The 23409-nt window shown below is 39.5% G+C and overlaps 1 long non-coding RNA gene across 2 annotated transcripts in view; it reads right to left on the reverse strand.

The window, feature by feature from the left end:
- LOC129625349 (uncharacterized) overlaps window positions 1–23409 on the reverse strand; it is a 163646-nt gene that overhangs the window by 118252 nt on the left and 21985 nt on the right. For both annotated transcript variants that reach the window (XR_008701364.1, XR_008701365.1), the window contains exon 3: window positions 18376–18515. This is a non-coding gene — a long non-coding RNA (uncharacterized LOC129625349). The remainder of the gene's footprint in view (window positions 1–18375; window positions 18516–23409) is intronic.

A 23409-nucleotide genomic window follows, 5' to 3' on the forward strand; every position in this document is an offset into this window, starting at 1 on the left:
CGTGCTGATTAGCAAAATGGTTGTTATGAGACACTGGGGACTTTTACGTTTGTTGGTTATTTTTCTTAAGTTAAAGGATGAAAACATAAGGAAAAAATAAAAACCTAATGTATTTACAACTATGAAAACATAGCTTTTATTCTTCAAACCTTATACAATATCAATATGCAGAAAAAGAAAACACAGACTTCTAAGTGGGAATAAAATACAGTCGTATGTTATTGTCCTAATTTTGTCTCAAACTTAAAAATATAAAAGCATATATATTGCCACTAGCTGGGCCAAGTACAGTGAAATATGAGTCAGAAAGGTTAAAACCTGTGATTAATAAAAATTGGAAGTAGATAAGTCAGATAGAAAGCTTATAGAAAAATGCACCATTCTCAAAGATATAAAGGAAACATACTGGTGAGACTAATTTTAATGAGAAGCTCATAGTCATTAGATTGGTGATCAGAAATATGCACTATTGATATTCTAGGCTTTTATTTGTACAGATGTTTGTGACATCAGTCTTAATTTGTAAATATAAGGTATAGTTGAAAAATACATCTATCTCACTAAGAGCAATATATTACAAATCAACACAGGTAAATGCTTTGCTTTATGTATACTTGATATAATCAGAGATACAAATATCAACTGTTTTCTCTGAATATTTCTGCTCTGAAAAATGTGGAACATACAATAGATATATTCAAAATAGTATCATAAAGGAGCGTAATCCTTTTGAAAAACAAGAAATCTATATTTTAAAGAAGTATAACAATACATGAATGTCACATAAGAAAATGAATTTATTGTGGAAAATCATCAGAAGGAAGTAGATAAGGGTTTTATTCAAATGACTAGGAAGTCTGACAGAACCAGAACAAAATAAAGACGTTAGGAAGATTAGAGAATAATATCCTGGCACTCACGTTTCTAGAGATAGTCTAGGGAGCTAAGGCTGCAGCTATTTGCATGTGTCAGGGCAAAGGGATTTCTCTTTTTTTTTTTTTTCCCTTTGTTGGCATGAATACAGCTCCTCCTATTCTCATCGGTTTCTACACAGATGATTTGTATCAGTCCAGGAAGTTGTGTTGAGTCTGGTCATTATGGATGACGGGCTTCAGGAAAGAGAGAACACTGCACATTCCACTCTACCCTGATAACATTCTATAAGCTAAATCATCTTTTAATATTCTGCATGATCAATATTTACTATTTAAAGTAATTCTGCAAAAAGTACAAGCTAACACTCTACATTTTTATTAATGCTAATGAATTTTTGTTTATTGAGTTGGTAGAAGGGAAACATATTGTCACTCACAAGTAATATTATTTCTACTCATGTCTCTACTTCTGATTGATCTGGAAGATAATATTTAAAAAAGTACAGTGAACTGTCAGTTGCTTAATGGTAGTCCAACTCTTTGTGACCCCATCGACTGTAGCCTGCCTGGCTCCTCTGTCCATGGAATTCTCCAGGCAAGAATACTGGAGTGGGTAGCTCCCCTTCTCCAGGGGATCTTCCCAACCCAGGGATCGAACCTAGGTCTCTTGCATTGCAGGTGGATTCTCTACCAGCTGAGCCACTGGGGAAGCCATTGTGAGCTATGCTTTATTCTAATCCTTACCTAAAAAATTCTGTTTCTGTACTCTCCTTTGTTAACACAGAAAATAGAATATTTTAGAAAAGAAATTGGGAGATCAAGAACTGAGCAACTCTAGTGAGAGTTCAACCCTTGATGAGCAGTTATTTGAAATGGAAGGAGATGATCCAAGTTTTAGAAAAGGCAGAGGAACCAGAGATCAAATTGCCAATATCCGCTGCATCATGGAAAAAGCAAGAGAGGTCCAGAAAAACATTTATTTCTGGTTTATTGACTATGCCAAAGCCTTTGACTTTGTGGATCACAATAAACTGTGGAAAATTCTGAAAGAGATGGGAATACCAGACCACCTGATCTGCCTCTTGAGAAATTTGTATGCAGGTCAGGCAGCAACAGTTAAAACTGGACATGGAACAACAGACTGGTTCCAAATAGGAAAAGGAGTACGTCAAGGCTGTGTATTGTCACCCTGTTTATTTAACTTATATGCAGAGTACATCATGAGAAACGCTGGACTGGAAGAAGCCCAAGCTGGAATCAAGGATTTCTGGGAGAAATATCAATCACCTCAGATATGCAGATGACACCACCCTTATGGCAGAAAGTGAAGAGGAACTCAAAAGCCTCTTGATGAAAGTGAAAGAGGAGAGTGAAAAAGTTGGCTTAAAGCTCAACATTCAGAAAACATGGCTTAAAGCTCAACATTCAGAAAACGAAGATCATGGCATCTGGTCCCATCACTTCATGGGAAATAGATGGGGAAACAGTGGAAACAGTGTCAGACTTTTTTTTGCAGGGTGGGGGGCTCCAAAATCACTGCAGATGGTGACTGCAGCCATGAAATTAAAAGATGCTTACTCCTTGGAAGGAAAGTTATGACCAATCCAGATAGCATATTCAAAAGCAGAGACATTACTTTGCCAACAAAGGTCCGTCTAGTCAAGGCTATGGTTTTTCCTGTGGTCACGTATGGATGTGAGAGTTGGACTGTGAAGAAGGCTGAGCACCAAAGAATTGATGCTTTTGAACTGTGGTGCTGGAGAAGACTCTTGAGAGTCCCTTGGACTGCAAGGAGATTCAACCAGTCCATTCTAAAGGAGATCAGTCCCTATGTTCTTTTGAAGAACTGATGCTAACGCTGAAACTCCAGTACTTTGGCCACCTCATGCGAAGAGTTGAGTCATTGGAAAAGAGTCTGATGCTGGGAGGGATTGGGGGCAGGAGGAGAAGGGGACGACAGAGGATGAGATGGCTGGATGGCATCACTGACTCGATGGGCGTGAGTCTGAGTGAACTCTGGGAGTTGGTGATGGACAGGGAGGCCTGGCCTGCTGCGATTCATGGGGTCACAAAGAGTCGGACACGACTGAGCGACTGAACTGAACTGATTCAAGATGCATATTATTGAAGTGTTTATGACTATCCTTAGCATGAGATTGTACATACAGAAAGAACAATGCCAGCAGTGCCTAAGATAAGCCTATCAATAAAGAGGCACATGATGAACCAGAATTCTGTTCTACATAGTACTTGGCTGCAGGCCAGGGAAATTGAAAGATATTTAAGATTCCTTTATACTGAGCAGCCATCATCTTTCTCTCCAAATTAAAAAGGTCTGAAATGCACATGACCATATGTCATGTAACATCCTACAAAATGCATAAAGAAAAACACCTGCCAAATAGGAAAACTATTGGTTTCTTTGTAATTGGTTATCTTCAGCTACTGATAATTTCTTGTACTGCTTGTTTCGAAATGTTCTTCCATTTGTGGAATTCAATATTCCTATAAAGCTGATCCATAGTCACACATTAATGCTTAATCTGTTCTCTACAGTACAGCAACAGAGTCTACTCAGGGACTAGAACATCCCTATGGTGTATAATAACGGAGCAGGTCATTCAAGTGTGGAACTGGGGGGGTATTGACAATGGCAAATACAATTGGGTTTAAAATGAAAATGCTCACTTTGTGCTTTTTAGAATTTAATTGCTGCCAAGATAATGCTATCAACTGTATTTTTAGGTGCTATCCTCTAGCACAGCACAAGATATATGAGTTTTAATATCAGTAATACCTTGAAGTTAAGTAATGACCATCTCCTTTGCCCTCGCCCAAGGTGTTCATGGAATTCTAAAGAACAGTTTTGCAGTTAGCCGCACAGTGACCCTATCAGGGAGAGAGCTATGGACATCCAGAAAAAAAATGCATAAAACAGAGGGAGATGCAGGTTATCACGAGTTTGTATTACATTTCTTTACTTTCAGAAGGTTTTAGAGTGAAATTTGGCTCAGACTGATGGTCACCATTATAAAATTTGTTAGGATTGAAACAGGAGTATATCCCTGTGTTGAATCTTTATTAAAATATTTTTCTTTGATAAATGAACAAAAATAATTTTAAATGCAAAATGACTATGCTTAGAGCATTGTGGAAAATACATAGCAATGTTTCAACTTTTCTTCTACTCTCAAACAGGAGAGAAAATTAACACAATGAATTTCAAAAGGTACTTTTAGAAATTCCACTGGTTACGATAATTTTCCCTTCACACTCTTCTTTATGGAAAATCTGTTGTTGCTGTTTAGTTGCTAAGTCACATCCAACTCTTTGCCACCCCACGGACTGCAGCACACCCCGCTTGCCTGCCTTTCACTTTTTCCCAGAGTTTGCACAAATTCATGTCCACTGAGTTGGTGATGCTATCTAACCATCTCATCCTCTGGCACTCTCTTCTCCTTTTGCCTTCACTCTTTCCCAGCATCAGGTTCTTTCCCAGAGAGTTAGCCGTTTGTATCAGGTGGCCAAAGTATTGGAGCTTCAGCACCAGCGTCAGTCTTTCCAATGAATATTCAGATTTGATTTCCTATAGGATTGACTGGTTTGATCTCCTTGCAGTCCAAGGGACTCTCAAGAGTCTTCTCCAGCAACACAATTCGAGATTATCAGTTCTTCAACACTCAGCCTGCTTTATGGTCCAACTCTCACATCTGTACATGACTACTGGAAAAAGCACAGCTTTGACTAGACGGTCACTCTATGGTGAGGGAAACGTATGGCCATTTACTTTCCGACAGTGCCAGGGTTACATGCAGAATCATCCGGAAACCAGGCCCATATTACTTGTTCCGCAGTCACCTGATCCTAAAAAACTTCCTTTGGGACATAAGGTGCAGATTGAGAGGAGGGAATGGAGCAGAAGTAGGAGCTCTGAGTACGTGAGCCACTTACTGGTAAATTCACATATGCGTTTAATGCCTGACTGCATACATACTTACTTCCGTTTGAGAACAGGGTCTCCAAACAAGCGTGCTGTACAGAATCAAATTGATAGTGATGGCTTAGGTTGCTTATAATAGGTTCTTTGTATGACTTGCCTTTGCTCTGTAAAGTTCTTTTTTTTATAGCTAGATCTCTCATGATACCACCCTTATGGCAGAAAGTGAAGAGGAACTCAAAAGCCTCTTGATGAAAGTGAAAGTGGAGAGTGAAAAAGTTGGCTTAAAGCTCAACATTCAGAAAATGAGGATAATGTCATCCAGTCCCACCACTTCATGGGAAATAGATGGGGAAACAGTGGAAACAGTGTCAGATTTCATTTTTCTGGGCTCTAAAATCACTACAGATGGTGACTGCAGCCATGAAATTAAAAGACGCTTACTCCTTGGAAGGAAAGTTATGACCAATCTAGATAGCATATTCAAAAGCAGAGGCATTACTTTGCCAACAAAAGTCCGTCTAGTCAAGGCTATGGTTTTTCCTGTGGTCATGTATGGATGTGAGAGTTGGACAGTGAAGAAGGCTGAGCGCCAAAGAATTGATGCTTTTGAACTGTGGTGTTGGAGAAGACTCTTGAGAGTCCCTTGGACTGCAAGGAGATCCAACCAGTCCACTCTGAAAGAGATCAGCCCAGGGATTTCTTTGGAATGAATGATGCTAAAGCTGAAACTCCAGTACTTTGGCCACCTCATGCAAAGAGTTGAGTCATTGGAAAAGACCCTGATGCTGGGAGAGATTGAAGGCAGGAGGAGAAGGGGACGACAGAGGATGAGATGGCTGGATGGCATCACTGACTCGATGGACGTGAGTCTGAGTGAACTCTGGGAGTTGGTGATGGACAGGGAGGCCTGGTGTGCTGTGGTTCATGGGGTCGCAAAGAGTCGGACACGACTGAGCGACTGATCTAATCTGATCTGATCTCTCAACTGGCTGATTTTTAGCTCTCTTTATATTAGAAGTCATGAACACCATATAATCATTTATTTTGTGTTGTTTAGTTGCTAAGTTCTGTCCAGCTCTTTTGCAACCCCATGGATGGTAGGCCACCAGGCTCCTCTCTCCATGGAATTCTCCAGGCATGAACACTGGAGTGGGTTGACATTTCCTTCTCCTGGGAATCTTCCTGATCCAAGGCTTGAATCCACATCTCCTGCTTGGCAGCCAGACTGTTTATCACTGAGCCCCAAAGAAGTTCTTATTTTATGTTCAGTTCAGTTCAGTTCAGTCGCTCAGTTGTGTCCGACTCTTTGCAACCCCATGAATCGCAGCACGCCAGGCCTCTCTGTCCATTACCAACTCCCGGAGTTCACTCAGACTCATGTCCATCAAGTCAGTGATGCCATCCAGCCATCTCATCCTCTATCGTCCCATTTTCCTCCTGCCCCCAATCCCTCCCAACATCAGAGTCTTCTCCAATGAGTCAGCTCTTCACATGAGGTGGCCAAAGTACTGGAGTTTCAGCTTTAGCATCATTCCTTCCAAAGAACATCCAGGGCTGATCTCCTTCAGAATGGACTGGTTGGATCTCCTTGCAGTCCAAGGGACTCTCAAGAGTCTTCTCCAACATCACAGTTCAAAAGCATCAATTCTTCGGCACTCAGCTTTCTTCACAGTCCAACTCTCATGTCCATACATGACCATTGGAAAACCACAGCCTTGACTAGATGGACCTTTATTGGCAAAGTAATGTCTCTGCTTTTCAATATGCTATCTAGGTTGGTCATAACTTTCCTTCCAAGGAGTAAGCATCTTTTAATTTCATGGCTGCAATCACCATCTGCAGTGATCCTGGAGCCCAAAAATATAAAGTCTGACACTGTTTCTGCTGTTTCCCCATCTATTTCCCATGAAGTGATGGGACCAGATGCCATGATCTTCATTTTCTGAATGTTGCGCTTTAAGCCAACTTTTTCACTCTCCTCTTTCACTTTCATCAAGAGGCTTTTGAATTCCTCTTCACTTTCTGCCATAAGGGTGGTGTCATCTGCATATTTGAGGCTATTCATATTTCTCCTGGCAATATTGATTCCAGCTTGTGCTTCTTCCAGCCCAACATTTCTCATGATATACTCTGCATATAAGTTAAATATGCAGGATAACAATATACAGCCTTGACGTACTCCTTTGCCTATTTGGAACCAGTCTGTTGTTCCATGTCCAGTTCTAACTGTTGGCTCCTGACCTGCATATAGGTTTCTCAAGAGGCAGATCAGGTGGTCTGGTATTCCCATCTCTTGAAGAATTTTCCACAGTTTATTGTGATCTACACAGTCAAAGGCTTTGGCATAGTCAAGAAAGCAGAAATAGATGTTTTTCTGGAACTCTGATGCTTTTTTCATGATCCAGCAGATGTTGGCAATTTGATCTCTGGTTCCTCTGCCTTTTCTAAAACCAGCTTGAACATCCAGAAGTTCACGGTTCACATATTGCTGAAGCCTGGCTTGGAGAATTTTGAGCATTACTTTACTAGCATATGTGTTAACAGACAACAAATATGAAGACTTGTTGATCCTTTTCTCTCTGCCCCCAAATACATAAAACCCTCCACTGTAAAATCAAGGAAGACCTTATTGAGGAGTGCCAACAAACCAAGTAAAATTTCCAGAAAGATAATTTGATTTAAGATTATAATCATTCAGTTTTAATCTGAAGGTAAGCACTTTGGTTGCATGCTGAGGGATGGAGACAAAGGGTTGATGAGGCTGAGCCATTCCGTCATTCATTTGGAGTGCACTTACTAATAACATTAATTTCCAACACGCTCCTCTTTCCTGATGCTTGTTTTTTATAGCCAAGAACTTCAGATTCACAGCCTCTCTATGGTTCCATCTTAGGAGAATGCTTCCTGCTTCATATAGCTTTTCCTGTGTCTGTTCTGAGTCATGGTTTCATTTCTACGGTGTCTATTTCTTTGTATTTTTTTCATCACTGCAGTCTAATGTGCCTCTGTTTTCCAGAAAGTTTTCAGGATAGCTGTTTCTCTAATATATTTTTCTTCTTTCTTATCCATCTTTTACGCATATCCTCATATAGACACTATCTCTGCTATGGGAACAGGGTTGGTTACAATGAAAGGAAGAAAAACACAGGGACTTCTTAGCTAACCTTCTTAAATCAGTTGTGTACCGTGGGGCTGAAAAGCAATGTATCATCCTCCTGTATCACTTGTAAATTATGTCTTCAGAATTATCTTGACACGTAAGAACTGATGTACTTGAATGAGGTACTAGCTCAAGAATTCTAAAGTCTCCTCACATATAACAGAAGTATGTGGAATCCAGGATCTAGCCTTTAACACTTCTTCAAGCATATTCTAATTCCTCATCTTTTCTGAAACTCCCCTTTCCAGACTCATGCACTAAAGTATGGAATTGTTTCCTTTTACAGATGAATGTGTTTTATAAATACACATATATTTATTTCCACATCCCTGTCAAATGTAATCTGCTTATTTTCAAACTTAATGCTATGAAATCCACTTGCTCTTGTAGGACATGTCACCCATACTCATACCATCTACAACTTCTGAAATTTCGTACATTCCTTTAAAATCTCACATATTTTCCATTCATTGAGAAAACGTTTGGAAATAGGAGATACATCAGTTCAGTTCAGTAGTTCAGTCATGTCCAACTCTTTGCGACCCCATGAATCACAGCACACCAGGCCTCCCTGTCCATCATCAACTCCTGGAGTTCACCCAAACTTATGTGCATCGAGTCAGTGATGCCATCCAGCCATCTCATCCTCTGTCATCCCCTTCTGCTCCTGCCCCCAATCCCTCCCAGCATCAGAGTCTTTTCCAATGAGTCAACCCTTCGCATGAGGTGGCCAAAATCCTGGAGTTTCAGCTTTAGCATCATTCCTTCCAATGAAATCCCAGGGCTGATCTCCTTTAGAATGGACTGGTTGGATCTCCTTGCAGTCCAAGGGACTCTCAAGAGTCTTCTCCAACACCACAGTTCAAAAGCATCAATTCTTCAGCACTCAGCTTTCTTCACAATCCAACTGTTACATCCATATATGACCACTGGAAAAACCATAGGAGATATATAACCAAGTATAAAAAATTATATACAATTTTAGGGTTGGGAGGGAGGAAAATGTCACTTTTGAGTAAAAAGTAAGTGATAGGGATTAAGAATGCACTTGACTTATAGTTCACTTATGCCACAGGACCTAAGAAACACAGGCTCTCATAAAAGCCCAATCATTTGTATAAAAACGAACATTTATTCACAGCGTTTTAAAGAGAATTGGGTATTTTTTATACCATTATTGCCTGGATTCCCTTCCATCCTTTCACCCAACTTCCTTATTTAATCTACACTCCCAGATAATGATCAAAATTTTCTCATAAGCATCCATGTAAAACTTGACTAAATTTTTCAGTCAGCTCTACCACGCTGTGATTCACACCACACCCCTACATGCATTATAATGCTTAGCCACTGTTTGTTGCTGCAATATTTACATTTGGTCATTAAAACAGAAGGCATACTTCTTGTGTGTGGCTTGACTTTGCAGGATCGTGAAGCACTGTCACCCTTTCATGTGGGGATTGCAGAACTCTGCATTCTTCATGTCTGAACATCAGTTTTCACTGAGTCATTGGATATGAGATTGTAAAAGAGCAAATATGTTGTCAGGCAGTAAGTTAGTCTATCTGAATAAACAACTATCTCAAATTTATCCTTTCCTCAGATGCCAATTTTTGCCTCAAGGATCCATGATGTAGGCACTGTCCGAGGTTCAGGATAAGCAAGGACTAATCTTTGAGTCCTTTCCTCTCCTTCACTGAGTTCTAATTGAGTCCAATACTCCAAGCTCTTTATCAGATAAACTTAAAATGTAAAGGGACTTGATGGGGGTGGGGGGTGGGCCTTGGAGGAGGTGGAGAACCTTACAGGACACAGGCCAAATGTGTTTTTCAATTCAGGGGAAAAATTTATTTAAATAAATTTATGGGCCTGCAAAGGCATGATGATATTATCCTTTTTGTTTTCATATATTGTTTCTCCCAACTCAGTTGGGGACACTGCCAGAAGTCTCTCAAAGAAGCTTACAGGAATGTGGAAAGTCTGAAAGGAGTGGGGGTGAGTAGGATAAGAGACGTTAATGAGAAGGGACGGTTCTTAATTGTACTTTGACTTCTCTCCCAAGCAGCGTGTCTTACTGGAGAGCTGCTATGGGGACTGTGGTGTTTAATTTCCTGACGTTTCTGAGAATCAAACCTAACGGGTATGGTTTGATTAACATAGTTTAGTAAGGATGTTGGCTTTCTGGTCTCCTCTGACATGTAAGAGAGGCCAAACTAATAAGAAACTCTAAGCAGGCCTTTTGTTACAACAAATATTCTAAGTGGATCTTCCTGTCAAGAGAACAAATCCCCTTATAGATCACGCTTAGACTTCTCCCTGATTTCTTTGGTTGGACATCTGGCCTCGCCTTGGCTGGGGCCTGAACCAGTCTGAGGGGAAGGATGATTTTTTTTTAATTTTTGACTGTCCTGTTCCTAGTCCCTAACAGTGTCTGGCACACAGTATGTAGTAGTAGTATTAAGTCACTTAGCTGAGTCTGCCTCTTTGCAACCCCATGGACTGTAGCCCTCCAGGCTCCTCTGTCCATGGAATTCTCCAGGCAAGAATACTAGGGTGGGTTGCCATTCCCTTCTCTGGGGGATCTTCCCAACCCAGGTCGCTCTCACTGCAGGCAGATTCTTTACCATCTGAGCCACCAGGGAAGGCCAGCACACAATACATACGGACTATATTTTTGTAAAAGAATGAATGAATAAAGTGAAGGATGGCCCAAAGCCCCTCTCAATCAGAGTACTAAAGATAAATATTTAAGATGGGTATCGAGGACATGGTCATCTTTACCACATCCCTCCTGTCTGGCTGTAAGTCTCTGGAGGACTCAAAGAAACCCAGTTCTAATCAGTGTACTAGCTCAGTCCACAATCAGTCCCCTGTGAGTGAATGTCTCTAGTTTCTTACAATCACACAGCAACCATTGCAAATTGTTTTCAATAACATACTTATCCCTGCATGGAAATGTCTGCACATTTCTTGACTTTCTACAAGGGGTAGAAAGACAGAGACCTGACTTTTGAAATGGATAGACCTAAATCCCCATCCCTCTGGTCCTTCCCAACTCAGTCCTCCCTTATCCTTAGTTTGACTCACCTATAAAATGGACCTGGTAAAATGTTCAGTGTGGTTAAGAAGACAAGAGAGAAATGATTTAGAGTACTTAGGTCAGAATCTAGCTAATTTAGAACTGAAACATGCCATATACACCTTAATCTTTCAAATAGATAGTTCAGGATTTGGGCGCAAAATGTACTCCTTGAGTGTAAGGAGTAAACATATGCTGCTGCTGCTGCTAAGTCGCTTCAGTCGTGTCCGACTCTCTGCGACCCCAGAGACGGCAGCCCACCAGGCTCCCCCGTCCCTGGGATTCTCCAGGCAAGAACACTGGAGTGGGTTGCCATTTCCTTCTCCTATGCATGAAAGTGAAAAGTGAAAGTGAAGTCACTTAGTCATGTCTGACTCTTTGCGACCCCATGGACTGCAGCCTACCAGGCTCCTCCGTCCATGGGATTTTCCAGGCAAGAGTAAACATATGGCACTCCGTTAATGCTTTGTACTCTGAAGCTGAGAATGGTCATGACCTGATGACTCTATTCAGGTACAGAGAAATAGGTAATGACTCTGGCCAGGGAAAATGAGAACAGAGAAAGCAAGCACATTCTCTGTTCCCTCTGTAGACAATCAGCCTGTGACTGTAAGCCTAGGATCTGATTGCCCTTCTTAATAGTTTCAGCAAGTATAACTATGAAATGTAAGAAGCCAAGTAATTACTGAATTTTTTAAAGTGTAAGTGAAAGTCACTCAGTCATGTCCAACTCTTTGTGACTCCATGGACTTTACATTCCATAGAATTCTCCAGGCCAGAATACTGGAGTGGGTAGCCTTTTCCTTCTCCAGGGGATCTTCCCAACCCAGGGATCGAACCTAAGTCTCCTAAAATTTTTAAAAGTCTTTTCAATTAAAGTGGTCTCAAGGGTTTTAAAACCTCAATGACTCTTGAGGTGTATCTTTTGTCAGTTTTTCTTGTTTTCAAAACATGTATCCAGGAGAAGAATGGATGAGTTCTTAAATGTACTTTCATCATGCTTATTCTATCTACACAACACATGTCTGGGCAACATTTTAAAATATTTTTTCAAAAGTAGCTAAACATAAAGAATATTTAATCTGACTATATTTCTTTACTTCTTTGGGATAAGAATCAACTTTTTTAAAATTTTGGAATGTGTTTAATAATTTTAGAGGTATCCAATAGCTTTTGTACCTTTTTGGATAATGAAAAGAGGGAGAGCCAAGAGTATGAAAGATGATAGAACTGCCATCTGTTGAACAATTTTCTGTTGTCCTGACTCAATGGAGTATATTCTAGAATGTCTTGTGCTGATAGTCCCATATGGTTTCAAGCCAGTTAATTTAAGTACATATCAGCTTCACAATATAGATGATGATCTAGACAAACTGTCCAGCAGAACTTTCTGTGATGATGGAAAGAGTCTGTATCTATGTTCTCCAATATGACTTAGCAGCCACATATGTTATAAGAGCTACGTGTGACTTGTGGTTTAATATTAGCAAAGTACTAGTTTAACCTTTATTTCAATATTTATTTCAATCTGGTATGAAGCCAAATGAGTACCCCAAAAGATGTCTTCCACTGAGTTTTACTTTCACTCAAGCACAGAAAACTGGAAGGAAAACAATTCAGATAGCAATGCAATTTCTTTTGATACTACTGAGAAAAGAAACCCATTATTAGCAAAAACATACATAGAATAAGCATTTATTCCTTACCTACTTTGTGTCCAATACTATGTAAGAAACTAGGGAAACAAACATAAATATAAGGCATCAGTTCAGTTCAGTCACTCAGTCGTGTCCGACTCTTTGTGACCCCATGAATCGCAGCATGCCAGGCCTCCCTGTCCATCACCAACTCCCAGAGTTCACTGAGACTCACGTCCATCAAGTCAGTGATGCCATCCAGCCATCTCATCCTCTGTCGTCCCCTTTTCCTCCTGCCCTCAATCCCTCCCAGCATCAGAGTCTTTTCCAATGATAAGGCATAAGCCCTGCCTAAGAGCCATATAAACAAGTGAATAAACAGGTAAATAAGCAACTATAAATGCACTAATAAGTACTGTAGCAAAACCACATGCTTGTGACTATGGGAAGGTAGAAATGAAATTAGAAATTTGCCTATATTTGGTATAAAATGGTATTAGTTAGGAAATTCTTATAAGAAGAATATTCAGAACAGCATAAGATGCCTATATTTTAACCCATAGCTGGCTATATTATTCTCTAAAGTATGAACATGTTATTCTTGAACTTTTCATTGAATTTTGGCCATTGGATAACTATAATCACACATATATATACACACACACACACACACACACATATATATTTCAGCATTTATTTCAATCTTGTATGAAGCCAAATGAGTACCCTAAAACATGTCTTCCACTGAACTTTATTTTCACTCAAGCACATAAAACTATATATATATATACATATACATATAAATATTCATATATATATATATACACACACACACACACACACATACACACACATTCCTTTCTGAATGAAGGAGATTAATACTATTTGGGAAAATATTTTTCATTCTAGGTTTTATATTAGTAGTACTTGTACCCACCAGTAAAAAAAAGTTTTATCATAGAAAACAAACTTATGGTTACCAAAGAGGTAATGGGATAGGGAAGGGATAAACTAGGAGTTTGGAATTAACATACACAAACTATTATTAAATAGATAAACAACAATGTCCTACTGTACAGCACAGAGAATATCTTCAATATCCTATAACAAACCATATGAAAAAATATATGAAAAATAATACATATTAAAAAACTGAATCACTTTGCTATATACCAGAAACTAAGGCTTACTCCTTGGAAGGAAAGTTATGACCCACCTAGATAGCATATTTAAAAGCAGAGACATTACTTTGCCAACAAAGGTCCATCTAGTCAAGGCTATGGTTTTTTCCAGTAGTCATGTATGGATGTGAGAGTTGGACTGTGAAGAAAGCTGAGCGCTGAAGAATTGATGCTTTTGAACTGTGGGGTTGAAGAAGACTCTTGAGAGTCCCTTGGACTGCAGAGATCTAACCAGTCCATTCTGAAGGAGATCAGCCCTGGGATTTCTTTGGATGGAATGATGCTAAAGCTGAAACTCCAGTACTTTGGCCACCTCATGCAAAGAGTTGACTCATTGGAAAAGACCCTGATGCTGGGAGGGATTGGGGGCAGGAGGAGAAGGGGATGACAGAGGATGAGATGCTGGATGGCATCACTGACTCGATGGACATGAGTTTGAGTGAACTTCGGGAGTTGGTGATGGACAGGGAGGCCTGGTGTGCTGCGATTCATGGGGTTGCAAAGAGTCGGACACAACTGAGCGACTGAACTAAACTGAACACTAGCATTGTAAATCAACTGTATTTCAATAAAAAATGAAAATACCTTATCAAATACACAAGGAATATTTTTAAACAATTTGGAATGATAAACATTCAAATATACACAATTTTAACAAACTGAGGAAATCTACAACCATGTAAACACACACACACATGTGTATGTCTGTGTGTGTGTATGTCTGTTTGTGTGTGTGTGTGTGTGTGTGTGTGTATATATATATATAAAAAACATAGTGAGCTGCACTATACATACCATAAACTGCCACCACCGCCAGGGAACAATGCAGTGTTTTTTAGTAAATGTACAAAATTGTGAAACTTTATCACACTCACATTTAGAACTTTTCAATGAGCACAAACATCTTCCTTGAACTGGTGTGCAGTCCACTCCTACCCTCACTATCCCAGACTAGACAATCACTGATCTGGCCTCTATACATTTAGAGCACATTTGGCTTCATTTGAGAGTATTTTATGTAATGGAACTTTAGGACTGTTTTGGAACTATCCCTCCCTAGCTCACTGGTAACTCTTGCCTTAGTTGATTCAGAAAAATGTGAAATTACTAACACCCTTACAAGGCCATGGGAGAAATGCAGTACCTTGAGGAGAGAGTCTTGAATTGGACACCAGGTTGGAGCATCCTGCCTTTCCTGATTGGGGAGAGCAGTGAACTCAGTTTTAGAGCTTGTCTTTTCTAACCATCAGTGTGATGACTAATTGCTGCAGAAAGAGACTCCTATTCAGTGCCTATTCAGACACTTAGTCTCAAGCAAATGTCTGTGTATTTGAGACGCCATCCTCTTCTCTGTTGGAAGACAGCAGTCTCACAATGCTGGATCAATAAGTAGGAACCAGAAGAAAAGTGGGGAACAACAGTTTCCAGGAGGTTGTGCAGTTTCCTCAGAATGTACTTACTTCATGCTAGAGAACACTTTCTTTGATAGAGTCTTTTAAAAAGCATTGATTACTCACACTCCCATATATGCACACACAGACAGAAAGTCAAGTGCCACTTATGTAAGAATAGGGACTTAAAGTTCACTTGGGATTAATTTTTCTTCTTTTCTTCCCTTCCCTGCTAAAGAAAAGCATGGAAGGTGTGTCAAACCAGTGTGCCCTACTGTGTTTCTTTGCATTCTTTTTCAAAAGTCTTTTTGGGAATGAGGAGAAAGCCATGATTAGTGATTTGTGATTTACTTCCATTCTGATTAACGTGGATTTAAGCTGCAATTTCTGCCATTATGAATTAAATGTCACAGTTCATTAGAGTGGAGCCGATTCAGTCCATTTCAAGTTTATATTCATGTTTCCGATATTAAATCCTTTCCTCAGGATTTATTAACTTGGCATCAAGATGCCCCAAGTGTATCTTTTTTCAATTAGAGAAGAAAATATCGGAGCATAACTTTTTCAGTTGCATTAATGTTCAGGAGACAGGTGTGAGTTAGAGAAGCAAAATGATCTCTTGGTCTAATCCTAATGATGTTAGAAATAAGTTGAAATATAAGATATTAAGAATTTGCAGACAGAAGCCAGTTTTTGCTTTGGCTGATGAATATAAGACATGGAAACTAATCTTCTGCCCCCTCCAAACTGTTGATAATTTTATGAGGCTCTCATACATCCCCAAATTAAAATGCAAATACAAGTCTTATAAAATCATTTTAAAATATTTGATAATATGGCTAGTTGATTACTTAAAATTGTATTTTTTCCATGTACTTTTAAAATTTTATGTGTAGGGAGAAAACTTTCAACATTTTAATCCAGCTGACTCATATGAGGTGCTTAATATAGATTAGCTGAATAAATTTGAAATTGTTAAGGATATAACAAGATTCAGACCTATAATCTGAAGATACTTCTTAAAGTTATATAATTATTCTTCACATATTACAATTTATTATACCAAATTACCATAATAGATAATAATTACTAACTTGAAATGTATCTTTCAGACAAATAGGAATTTGGGTGAATATATAGGAACATAAAATATTTAATGACCCAGAATAAAAAATAAAAGTGAAATCATCTGATTTGGAGACATAATTAGTAGTCATGCTGTTGTGTTGTTGCTTAGCTTCTCAGTTGTGTCCACCCCTTTTCGACCCTGTGGACTGTAAGCCTGTCAGTGTCCTCTGTCCATGGGATTTCCCAGGCAAGAATACTGGAGTGCCATTTCCTTCTCCAGGGGACCTTCTCGACCCAGGGATCAAACTCACATCTCCTGCATTGGCAGGTGGATTATTTACCACTGAGCCACCAGGGAAGCCTTGTTGGGCCATAGAGGTATTATTTACAAAGAATTGATAATTGACTGATTCCTATAACTGTGCTCATCTCAAAAAAAAAAAAAAAACAACCTCATCCAAAGAACTTTTCTATATTTACTTCTTTAAGTATCACATCTCTTTTTCTCTCCCAAACTCTTTTTAACCAGACTTTCACCTCAAATCCTTTTATCTAGCTCATCAAAACCCCTATTCCTGGTAAATCCAACAGGCAATTCTCAATCCCCATCTTATTCATTTGGTATTTCTTACAATTGATCACCCCGTTGTCCGGGAAACACTCTATTCAGTTGGTTTCTGGACCAACACTCTCCTTTGTCTTCCTTCTAATTTTGTGGTGGTTTCTTGTAAAGGAATTTCATGTTGGTTTGTCTATCTATTTCTGATTCTCCCACCTGAATTACATATCATGGTCCACCCAATGGCTTCATTCTCAAACCCATCTCTGCCATATTTTATACCATTATCTGGATAACTTATCAAGTTCCATTGCCTTGATGTAATTCACATTAGTGTCTTATATCATTATGGGTTGAATTTCATCACCCTAGATTTACATTTTGAGATATGTCATTTCAAGTCAAATCTGTATTTGTCTCCTAGGTCTGCCACATACTGGCTGGCTTAGACCACAGAAATATATTGTCAGTTCTGGAGGCCAGAATGTAACTTAATCTGGATATAATTTTCACACCCCTCCCCCCACAAGAGAGTTCATAATTTTATGGAGATACGAATTGCTTTTAAATGTTAATTAACTTTGCAGGGTGGTCATTACAGGTGTAATTAAGTTGCAATGGGATCATACCAGTGTACGCTGAGCCCTTAATCCAAACACTGGTATCCTTATAATGAGGGGAAGTTTAGACACAGATATGAACATAGACACAGATATGAACCTGGAGAAAATCAGGTGAAGGTGAAAGCAGAGATTTGGGAGTTGTTTCTACAAGTCAAGGGAGGGCAAAGATTGCCAGCAAAGCACCAGAAGTGAGGGAGGAAGCATAAATCAGGTTCTTTCCCACAACTCTCAGAAGGAACAAACCCTGCCTAAACACACTGATTCTGGACTTCTATCTTCCAACTAGAACACAATGAACTTCTGTTGTTCAAACCACTCAGTCTGTAGTACAGCTGACCCTTGAACAACGTCAGAGTGGGGCAACAACCCTCTCAGCTGAAAATTCGTGTACTGTTATCTCTGCCTCAAAAATACAGGAACTGATAAATGACTCACCCAAGGGGCAGAGGCACATATTATGCTCTCTAAGCAAATGCAAACTTTTCCCTAAATATCTGCAAAAATGAAAATGCAGGGACTTTATTTATTGGGAAAAATCCACATATAAGTGGATTCATGCAGTTCAAACTCATATTGTTCAAGGGTCAGCTGTATCCTGGCTGACCTAGAAAACAAACATAGATTTGATCTGAAAGGATAGATTTGATCTGAAAGGATCTACCAACATTTCATTTCTCTAGCTTCATTACTTCCTGGAAATGTATATGCAGTTATATTCTCAGGTTTCTCACCAGCATCTTAAATTGATCTCTTGATTTCTCCTACCCCAACTTTGCCCTGCCCCAGTTATTTACATCTTGGAAAATGATAGTCAGCTGTTAAGGTTAAAAACCTCAGCGGCATGATGTCTGTGAGTACTCACATGCAAAGACGTCAGAAGCCTTGCTGGTCAGAACTTCAAAAGACCTGCTCACTTCAGCCATTTCATTTCTCAAGTTGCACCCCTAACCATCACTTCAGTGCCACGCAACACCATGCTGGTCCATGCGCCATTTCATCCATCTGGATTAGCAAAGCAAAAAAAAAAAACCACAAAAAACACTCTCTTAAATGTTATACTTATTTCCATTGCTTACCTGTATGATTCATTTCCCACACAGCATTAGAGGTATCTTTTAAAAATGTACATCAGATTTTTTCTTTCTCTGTACAAAACCCATCAATGGTTTCCCATTAAACTCTATGGCATAGTTTATAACGCACTAAAGCGCTGGTTCTCACCTTGAGAGGGAAGGCAATTTTGATCCCCCACTTCCTTCCTATGGGTATTTTTTGTCTGCAGATATCATCATGTGGCACACCTGGAGGATAGAGTGCTGCTAGCATCCAGTGGCTAACCATCCTGCAGTGCACAGGGCAGCTCCCAACGACCATGTGCTGAAATTGGGATGTTCTGAACCACAGAACTTGACTCCTCTCAGACTCATAGCCAGTGTCACCCACCCTAGCCACTTGTCATTCATCTCATAGTCATGTTTTCAAACATGCCAAGCATATTCCTATGTTTTGCACTATTTCTTCTGCTACAATGATCATATCCTAGATTTCATATTGCACTTTCTGTTACAAAGTCACCTCCCCAGAAAGGCCTTCTCTCATGCTTCGTCTAAAATAGCACCTCCCCGATAGTCTATTACTTATCTTCTTTTAGTTTTATACTTATCCTTCCTTATCTGATATTTTCTGTTTATTTGAGTGTTTATCTTCACTATTATTAATACCATCACCACTACCCCCGCTAAAATGTAAATTTCTTAATTAATACCAGGAAATTTTTTAATTTGGTTACTACTCTACCCTTAGCACACAAAAACCCAGAAAAACAAAACAAAAACAACTCTTGTGAAATAAGTAAATGGATTTGTTAGTCTGGCTGATATTCCATGGCTAGAAGTCAACAGGGAACCTGTGTTGGATTATGAGAATTGGATTCCCTGGTGGCTCAGTGATAAAGAACCCGCCTATCAATACAGAAGACATGAGAGACATGGGTTTGCCCCCTGGGTCAGGAAGATCCCCTGGAGGAGGACATGACCATCCACTCTAGTATTCTTGCCTGGGAAATCCCATGGACAGAGGAGCCTGGTGGGCTACAGTCCATGGAGTCACAAAGAGTTGGACACAATTGAAGTGACTCAGCATGCATTATCAACATGGAAAACCCAGCAGAAGTCAGACAGGAGGGCCACAGCAGCGTGTGCAACTGACAAGACCTCCCGCCTCCCATCCCCTGAAAACACACAGCCTCAGTTATACACTAAAAGGCCATTCAAACTAATCTCAGCATAGTCACTCCAAGAAGCCACTGTCTACCAGAGCATCTCTCATCATTCTGTGTCCAAAATTTATATTCAAGCTCCGTTGAAAATGCTGGTCTGTTATAGCAAGCAGGTAGAACTTGCCTCCCCAGGAACAGCTTCAAACCTTTGCTGACGTCATCCTCCAGAAATTCCGATACTCCTCCACCGCACCCTCTGGACCTCATGGCCAATGATCAGCAAAATGCAAACTGCCCTAGCCTCTTTTCTGAAATCCCTTCACTTTCTCCACTACTTCACTTGCCTCGAGCACTTTCTCAAGGCCTTGCTATGAGTATTTTCTCTTTAGGACACCCCTCTGACCTCAGACCTGAAAGGGACTGGATGTCCACCCTCCACCATTTTGCCTCAGATCCCCCTTCTTCAATAATCCAGCTTTTAATGTCCTGTCTTCTTATTATACATCGTGCCACCTTGTTGCCGTGGTCGTCCAGGCTTTAGGGAATTTCCTCTCCTTTAAAGAATTTAGCTCCTAGTGAATGGCCACTCTAACATTACTCCTTTCATACTTCTTTATTTTAATGAAGTACAGTTGTATAATATTATATGTTACAGGTGTGCAATAAGGTGGTTCTCAATTTTTAAAGATTATATTCCATTTATAGTTATTGTAAAACATTGACTGTATTCCCTGTATCATACAATATATCTTTGTAGCTTATTTTATACATAGAAGTTTGTACTTCTTACTCTCCTACCACTATATTGCCCCATTCCCCTTTCATCCCCCCACTCAGTTCAGTTCAGTTCAGTCACTCAGTCGTGTCCGACTCTTCGAGACCCCATGAATTGCAGCACGCCAGGCCTCCCTGTCCATCACCAACTCCCAGAGTTCACCCAGACCCACGTCCATTGAGTTGGTGATGCCATCCAGCCATCTCATCCTCTGTCGTCCCCTTCTCCTCCTGCCCCCAATACCTCCCAGCATCAGAGTCTTTTCCAATGAGTCAACTCTAAGCATGAGGTGGCCAAAGTACTGGAGTTTCAGCTTCAGCATCATTCCTTCCAAAGAAATCTCAGGGCTGATCTCCTTCAGAATGGATTGGTTGGATCTCCTTGCAGTCCATGGGACTCTCAAGAGTCTTCTCCAACACCACAGTTCAAAAGCATCAATTCTTCGGCGCTCAGCCTTCTTCACAGTCCAACTCTCACATCCATACGTGACCACAGGAAAAACCATAGCCTTGACTAGACAGACCTTTGTTGGCAAAGTAATGTCTCTGCTTTTGAATATGCTATCTAGGTTGTTCATAACTTTCCTTCCAAGGAGTAAGCGTCTTTTAATTTCATGGCTGCAGTCACCATCTGCAGTGATTTTGGAGCCCCAAAAAATAAAGTCTGACACTGTTTCCACTGTTTCCCCATCTATTTCCCATGAAGTGATGGGACTGGATGCCATGAACTTCGTTTTCTGAATGTTGAGCTTTAAGCCAACTTTTTCACTCTCTACTTTCACTTTCATCAAGAGGCTTTTGAGTTCCTCTTCACTTTCTGCCATAAGAGTGGTGTCATCTGCATATCTGAGGTTATTGATATTTCTCCTGGCAATCTTGATTCCAGCTTGTGCTTCTTCCAGCCCAGCATTTCTCATGATGTACTCTGCATATAAGTTAAATAAGCAGGGTGATAACATACAGCCTTGACATAGTCCTTTTCCTGGTAGCCACTAATTTGTTCTCTGTATCTGAGTCTGTTTCTTTTTTGCTATATTCACTAGTTTGTCATATTTTTTAGATTCCACATATACGCGATATCATACAGTATGCCCTCCAAATCAATCATGATGCTGTAAGAGGCAAAATTTCATTCTTATTTATGGCTGAGTAATATTCCATTGTACATATATGTATGTGTATACACTTCATCTTCTTTATTCATCTGTTGATGGATAGTTAGGTTGCTTTCATATCTCAGCTATGATAAATAACCTTTCCTAATTCTTGATACTTTCAATCTTAATGTACATTTTCATTCTAATAACCAATCCTTTAGCTCCTTAACCTACTTTCCTTCAGTAACACAGTTCACTATCCCAACTAGAAATTCCCAACTAGGAATGGTGAGATCGTATGTTAACCCTATAATTGTGTTGTTGCTGTTGTTGTCCAGTCCCTTAGTCATGTCCAACTCTTTGGGACCCCATAGACTGCAGCATGCCAAGCTCCTCTGTCCTTCATTATCTCCTGGAGTTTTCTCAAATTCATGTCCATTGAGTTGGCAATGCTATCTAACTGTCTCCTCTCCTGGCCTCTTCTCCTGTTGCCTTCAATGTTTCTTAGCACTGAGGTCTTTTCCAATGAGTCAGCTTTTTGCATTAAGTGACCAAAGTATTAGAGCTTCAGCTTCAGCATCAATCCTTCAAATAAATATTTAAGGTTGATTGCCTTTAGAATTGACTGGTTTGATCTCTTTGCAGTCCAAGGGTCTCCCAAGAGTCTTCTCCAAAACCACATTTCAAAAGCATCAATTCTTCTGTGCTCAGCCCTTTTTATAGTCCAGCTCTCATATCCATACATGCCTACTGGAAAAACCATACCTTTGACTAGACGGACCTTTGTCAGCAAAGTAATGCATTTGCTTTTTAATGCACTATCTAGGTTTGTCATAGCTTTCCTTCCAAGGAGCAATTGTTTTTTTTTTGTTTTTTTGTTTTTTTGTTTTTTTAACTTCATGGCTACATTCACCATTCACAGTGATTTTTTGAAACCCAAGCAAATAAAATCTGTCAGTCCTTCTACACTTTCCCCATCTATTTGCCATGAAATGATGGGACTGGATGCCATGAGCCTTGATTTTTTTAATTGTGAAACTAAACAATTTTTTGTAACCTCAATTTTCAAGCATTCTACTCTCCAAACATCTATTTTTGTCTTCATTCCAACATAATACTTCTAATAATTGGCAAACAAACTTGGAGTTAATCATGATTTTTTTTTTTTAAAGTCAGTTATACTCAGGATTCAATCCAACCACTGCCCACCACCGTCTACTGTAATCAGCTTCTCATGTTTAAAATAGTTTTTATAAATATTATTGAAGATAAAATCATCATTTAATATGCAATGGGTAATCCAATTTTTAATTTAATTAGGGGAAATACTTTTCTCAAGAAAAATATGGATATGTCCTTTTAAATGATGCATATGTAATAGATACAGTAATAGGAACACATAGGGTGAATCTGTGGAGTAGGTCCATGAGTCCATTTTGAAATAAGTCTTATTGAATAAACAGAGTATGTTGTTTAGTGTCACAAGCTAAAAAGAGATGTTTGTTGTGTTCAGAGCTTGGGTTAGCTTTGAATGTAAGGGAAAGTGACAGGACTCATTTCTGAGCAGGGGATCATTTATGAAGTTGACTTTCATTCTGTAACAGGGCCTGATAAAGGTGTTATCAAAGTTTGTTCATTTTATTTTAGTGTCCTGAAAAACATTTCTTTATGGTTAATTTAACAGAAACCTGCTGACAATCCTGCATGACAAAGTTTTTCATTAACTAATGGATATAAATGATCATATGATACAAATAATCTTCTGAGTTTTGCTGGGGAAAACTGGTTGTTTGCAAAAAAATAATGC

Source organism: Bubalus kerabau, chromosome 13, assembly GCF_029407905.1.
Source record: "Bubalus kerabau isolate K-KA32 ecotype Philippines breed swamp buffalo chromosome 13, PCC_UOA_SB_1v2, whole genome shotgun sequence".
NCBI classification, from domain to species: Eukaryota; Metazoa; Chordata; class Mammalia; order Artiodactyla; family Bovidae; genus Bubalus; species Bubalus kerabau.